The sequence below is a fragment of the Musca autumnalis genome, unplaced genomic scaffold (genome assembly GCF_047663935.1).
Source record: "Musca autumnalis isolate F117 unplaced genomic scaffold, ASM4766393v1 scaffold_5, whole genome shotgun sequence".
NCBI lineage: Eukaryota > Metazoa > Arthropoda > Insecta > Diptera > Muscidae > Musca > Musca autumnalis.
This window is the reverse complement of record NW_027412088.1, coordinates 208022430-208029387: the sequence shown is the minus strand read 5'-3', so window position 1 is coordinate 208029387 and position 6958 is coordinate 208022430.

Genomic DNA, 6958 nt, shown 5'->3' with positions numbered 1-6958 from the left:
CATTTTGAAGGTTTTAGCCTCATTATCACACCGAAATGGCTGAAATTTGGTATTTAGTCTTCGTAGGGGGTATAAAACTTTCCACCTGAAATTTGTCGGTATAGGTCTACGACTTTATACAGCACTCATAGAACAGTACCCCCGATTTTCTGTATTTTGAAGGTTGGGACAACAATAATCCACCGAAATGACTGAAATTTTGTATTTAGTCTTCATTTGGGGTCTAACACATTCCATAATAAATTTGTCGGTATAGGTCCACGCCTTCGCCATAGAACAGTACCTCCCGATTTTCGGTATTTTGAAGGTTTTAGCCCCATGATCACAGCGAAATGGCTGAAATTTGGTATTTAGTTTCGTAGGGGGTATACAACTTTTCACCTGAAATTTGTCGGTATAGGTTCTCGTTTTGATATAGCCCCCATAGAACGGGGCAGGGTATGTGTTGGGTATCGTGTCATCAATTCGAACCCAATATAAATTGAGGCGAATGCATTGTCCGGATCTTGACTGGGCTAAAACCACTCGTGTTACCTTGGTAGCTGGCGTTCTTCTGCTGGGATGGATAGGGGGTGGTCTCTGAGTAACGCATTCATAGTGTACCTTCTTACTGCCTGCACAACTGCATCAGTATGAATGCTATCCGAACCTGTCTGATAGGCTCGTTAATATGGAGGTTCTAGCTTATACCTTTGGACCTCCCTCTCCAGATAACGGAGATCTTTCATGACGTGACCTGGGTGGGGGTAACCTGTCCACTATATAATGACAAAAATGCTCTCTGCGGTAACACCCAAGCGGGCATTGCATCGACAACATCTTGTTGTGTTGAGAGCATTGTTCCTACTTCTGATGTTGTCGTAAATAGCGTTACAACGTTACACTTAATATCTTGTGCTAGTTACTGTTCGACCAATATGTTCAGGTATTTAGGCTTCATGTGGGGTATAAAACGTTCCCTTCTATAGGTCCACGCCTTCATATAGTCCCCATAGAACCGTACCTCCTGATTTTCGGCATTTTGAAGGTTTTAGCCTCATTATCACACCGAAATGGCTGAAATTTGGTATTTAGTCTTCGTAGGGGGTATAAAACTTTCCACCTGAAATTTGTCGGTATAGGTCTACGACTTTATACAGCACTCAAAGAACAGTACCCCCGATTTTCTGTATTTTGAAGGTTGGGACAACAATAATCCACCGAAATGACTGAAATTTTGTATTTAGTCTTCATTTGGGGTCTAACACATTCCATAATAAATTTGTCGGTATAGGTCCACGCCTTCGCCATAGAACAGTACCTCCCGATTTTCGGTATTTTGAAGGTTTTAGCCCCATGATCACAGCGAAATGGCTGAAATTTGGTATTTAGTTTCGTAGGGGGTATACAACTTTTCACCTGAAATTTGTCGGTATAGGTTCTCGTTTTGATATAGCCCCCATAGAACGGGGCAGGGTATGTGTTGGGTATCGTGTCATCAATTCGAACCCAATATAAATTGAGGCGAATGCATTGTCCGGATCTTGACTGGGCTAAAACCACTCGTGTTACCTTGGTAGCTGGCGTTCTTCTGCTGGGATGGATAGGGGGTGGTCTCTGAGTAACGCATTCATAGTGTACCTTCTTACTGCCTGCACAACTGCATCAGTATGAATGCTATCCGAACCTGTCTGATAGGCTCGTTAATATAGAGGTTCTAGCTTATACCTTTGGACCTCCCTCTCCAGATAACGGAGATCTTTCATGACGTGACCTGGGTGGGGGTAACCTGTCCACTATATAATGACAAAAATGCTCTCTGCGGTAACACCCAAGCGGGCATTGCATCGACAACATCTTGTTGTGTTGAGAGCATTGTTCCTACTTCTGATGTTGTCGTAAATAGCGTTACAACGTTACACTTAATATCTTGTGCTAGTTACTGTTCGACCAATATGTTCAGGAGTATCCTTGTCTCAGCCGTTCACCACAGTATTGCACTGAATATTGTGGCGGATATTTTCATATTCCTCAGATGGAAGAACTGTACTAAGTCAGCTATCACATATTTCATCGACAATAGGACCCGATGTCAAGATCGCTCAGGAAAAATCCCCGTTTCACTTTTCCGGGTTTCAACTTCTTATTTCCGATTTCTACAAACGATATAGTTTATTACGTTGGATAATAAACTATATCGTTTGTAAACTCGTCTATAGGGCAATCTTCTCTATATCCTCGAACAGCTTGACGGCATCGATAGCCTTCGATAGTCAAGAGCCACCATAACTGTTCCGTCGCACGGCCTGCTCTGGTTGAGTCATCGACTGATATGTGTGGACATGGCGTGTAATGCTGTTGTAGTACTGTGCATTTTCAGAAAGCCATGTTGATTGTGGGCAACTGAGAACCTGCTTCTCATCATGGTTACGAGTAAGGTCTCTAGAACCTTCGCAACTGGCAACAGGAGGGATGTCGGTCTGTACGATTCAACGCTGCTGGCATCATTGCCGTGCTTCAACGGAACCCCCTGCCAACTTTCCAGGCTTCCGGTACAATATGGGTGGCTAACGACAGGTTGAAGATGCTTGTTAAATATTCAACCCCTGGTTCATCGAGTAGCTTATGCATAACCATTGAGATTCCGTGAGGGCCCAACGCTTTGGGTGATTTAGCGTCTCGCACATCGGTCATCGTAATTTGCGGCGGTACCTCCTCTGTTTGGAGGGCTTTTATAGGTCGCAACATACTGCTCTTCGCCCTATCACTTTCGCCGTCTTCCATAAACTGCCGGTTAAAATAACACGCTCACCTCTTGGCATCTATTACAGTCACGCCATTAAAAGTAAGCGCCCTTCTTTTATTCTTCTTTCCCGGATTCGAGAATTGATTTAACTGTTGCCCGCAATTTACTTAAACCTGTGCCAATGTTTCATTGCTTCAGGTGGTCTAGCCACTTTTGCGCTTACGGTAGCCTATTGGCTTCAAGATTAAGTTTACTAACTCTTGGGTCTTCAGGGTTCGTACGAACGAAACTCATCACACTCATTTGCTTGTCTTGCGCCTCTGGTGGGCAATTAGGTCTGATTTCGGGTATCCGAACAGCAGATATGTAGCGAATGGCTGCAGCAGTGATGATGTTTCGGAAAATTCTCTGAGTTACCCAATTATCTGAGAAAATGGGCAGCTCAATGAATGGTCCAAAGGGTCGGCTCGTCTAATGTAGAGTAGATGGCCGATGGGGTCATCCACTTTAGAGTAGATGGCCCATGGGGTCGTCTACTTTAGAGCAGATGGGGTCGTCTAATGTAGAGTAGATGTGCCATGGGGTCGTCTAATGTAGAGTAGATGTGCCATGGGGTCGTCTAATGTAGAGTAGATGTGCCATGGGGTCGTCTACTGTAGAGTAGCTAATGGGGTTGTCAATCTATGTCTACTGTAGAGTATATGACACATAAGGCCGTCTACTGTAGAGTAGATGACCGATAGGGTCATTTGCGTTGGAGTAGATGGCCCATAGGGTCGTCTACTGTAGAGTAGATGGCCCATGGAGTCGTCTACTGTAGAGTAGATAGCTACGCCTACTGTAAAGTAGATGTTGTATAGATTGCTCATAGGGTCGTCTACTTTAGAGTTGATGGTTCATAGGGTCATCATACGGCCCATAGAGCTATTTCTATGGCTCAAAGGGCAATTTTCATAGCCAGGTTTGGTTTGTCCGCTATTGCAACCATAACCCTCCATAGCGTCGACTATCGTTGGGTAGTTAACCCATTGCGTTTTCTACTGCTGAGAAAATTTTTATTGGTGTCGTGTGCTGTAGAGTACTTCTTCACATATGAAGGATGACACATAGGGTCGTCTTCTCTTGAGTAGAGGACCCAGAGGCCCTTTAGGGTCGTCTTAGACATGGTGTAACCTTGCACCAGGTTCTCTTGGGTATACTCCAGTATTTAGCATGGTCTACATATCCGAAATTTATTCCCAAATTGTCCCAGTATAGTATCTTTTAGTTCATTTAATCTCTATCAATAAAACTCGAAAATAACTGAAAATCTGATTCGGTCATCAATCTCACAACAAGCAAACGGCACAAACCAAATGATGTGGTGTAATTTGACTATAGCGTTGCCTACTGTTGAGAAGATGGACTACCCTTGGGTCTTCTACTGCATTTACTGTAGAGTAGATTGAGTGAGAGATTGTCTACATTGCCCATAGGCCGTCCTCTAGAGTCGGTTCGTGCATAGGGTCGGCGAGTAGATATGCCATAGATTATTTTTAAGTAGATGCCACTTCGGGAAGTCTGCTGTTAGGTTTGGTTTGTCCGCTATTGCAACCATAACCCTCCATAGCGTCGACTATCGTTGGGTAGTTAACCCATTGCATTTTCTACTGCTGAGAAAATTTTTATTGGTGTCGTGTGCTGTAGGGTGACGTAGGGGATGGAAGATACCAAGGAACGGTCCTGACCGGTTTTAACATGGCAAAGCCCAGGATTTATCTTGGTCCCTCTTTCATCCCAAGTGGACACTGACCTCCCCGTGGTGTCACCTGGGGAACTGCCTTTAACACCCGTTAAAGGTAGTGAGCTAAAATGTGCCGCGCGTTCACCCATAAGAACGTTAAAAACTTGGGTTTGGGCGTCGGGTTAGTAACCCTCCCCTAGAAAAAACAGCCTACTATGAAAAAACGAAAGAAAAGAAAAACAAACCCCTCTAAAGTTGACGAACCCCGCAAACGTTTTAAGGACCATGATCTGCGAATCTGCACCTGGAATGTTCGCACTCTTTATAGAGAAGGTGCAGTCTTCGCATTGGCAGACGTACTTGAAAAGTACAAGACCGATATTACTGCCATACAGGAAATACGATGGATTGGGAAAGGCGTCACAACAACACCTAAAGGTGACGCACTGTATTATAGCTGCCATGACGTAAAGCATGAGTTTGGTTGTGGATTCGTAGTTAGTCGGAGACTAAAACATCTTGTATCCAGCTTCACTCCAGTGAATGAAAGACTTGCTGCAATTCGAATAAAAGCTAAATTCTTCAACATCAGCTTTATTTGCGCTCATGCTCCCACTGAAGAAAAGGACGAACAGACCAAAGATATATTTTACGAGTGCTTAGAAGAAACATATGACCGTTGCCCTGCCCATGACATTAAAATCATTCTAGGCGATTTTAATGCCAAAATTGGAAAGGAGAATATCTTTGGCCCAACAGTCGGGAAATTCAGTCTCCACAGTGAAACATCTGACAATGGTATGAGACTGATAGACTTTGCAGCTGCAAAAAACATGGTAGTTAGCAGTACCAGATTTAATCATCTCGATATTCATAAGGGCACCTGGCTGTCTCCAGATCAGAAAACAAGAAACCAAATTGATCATGTTGTGATAGATGGAAGACATTCATCGAGCGTGTTGGATGTACGATCGTTCCGAGGCGCAAACATTGATTCGGACCACTACCTTGTTGCAGCAAAGGTACGCACCCGCTTAAACGTAGCAAACAAAGTACGAGCAGACACCACACGAAAGTTAGACATCGGTAAGCTGCAATCACAACAGATAGCCACAGCATATTCCACTCAACTAGCCCAATTGCTTAATCAAAGCCCTCCTCATCCCGATAACATATCAGCGCAATGGCAAAGCATTGCCCACTCCATGCAAACAGCCGCAAAATCCATACTTGGATACCAGAGACCTCCACCAAGGAATCCATGGTATGATGAGGAGTGTCGTGCTGCCACCGAAGAGAAAAATGCGGCATATAAGGCTACTTTACAATCCGTAGCAACGCGTAGCGTACGAGAGAGATACAGGGAGAAAAGGAGAGAGGAGAAACGTCTTTTCCGCAGGAAAAAGAGAGAGATGGAAAAGCGGGAGTGTGAAAAAATCGAGATGTACAGGAGCCAGAATGAAGTCCGAAAATTCTACCAAAGAGTCAAGCATCAAACTGATGGCTTTGGTACAGGCACATCCTCCTGTAGAGACCAGCAAGGTAATTTGGTAACTGATACAGATAGTGTACTCAGGATATGGAAAGAACATTTTTCAAAACTGTTGGTATCCAATAGCAGCGAAGACGACGAAGATACCACAGTCCCAATCCCAGAAGATGGTATTGAATGTATACTGCCCAGCCAAGATGAGGTAAAGACAGCAATAAATCGGCTGAAGAATAATAAGGCAGCAGGGGCCGATGGCTTACCAGCCGAGCTGTTCAAAACCGGAGGCGACACGCTGATAAGGTGTATTCATCAGCTAGTTAGCACCATCTGGCAGGAAGAACGAGTACCCGACGATTGGAACCTGAGTATCCTGTGCCCCGTCCACAAGAAGGGAGATAAGACTGTATGCTCTAACTATAGGGGCATAAGTCTACTCCCTATTGCCTACAAGATCGTGTCAGGGATATTGTGCGAACGACTAAAGCCAATGGTCAACGAGATTATTGGACCATACCAATGCGGCTTTAGACCTGGCAAGTCCACCATTGACCAGATATTTACCCTGCGGCAAATCCTGGAGAAGACCCAAGAGATGCAGATCGACACCTACCACCTTTTTGTCGATTATAAAGCAGCCTTCGACAGTCCGCTGCGCTCAAAGGTATTCCAAGCCATGTCTGAATTTGGTATTCCCGCAAAGCTCATCCGGCTTTGTAAAATGACTTTAACTGACACGAGGTCCTCAGTTAAAATAGGAAAGAACCTCTCCGAAGAGTTTGGTACCAAAAGAGGTTTCAGACATGGAGACAGCCTTTCGTGTGACCTCTTCAACATCCTGCTAGAAAAGGTTATACGAGAGGCAAACGTCAAAAGAAGTGGCACAATCTACACCAATAGTCACATGTTACTTGCTTATGCTGATGATATAGACATCATGGGTCGATCAGTAAAAGAAGTAACTGATACCTTTATAAAGGTCGAAAGAGAATCTGCTAAAGTGGGTCTGGCGGTAAACGGT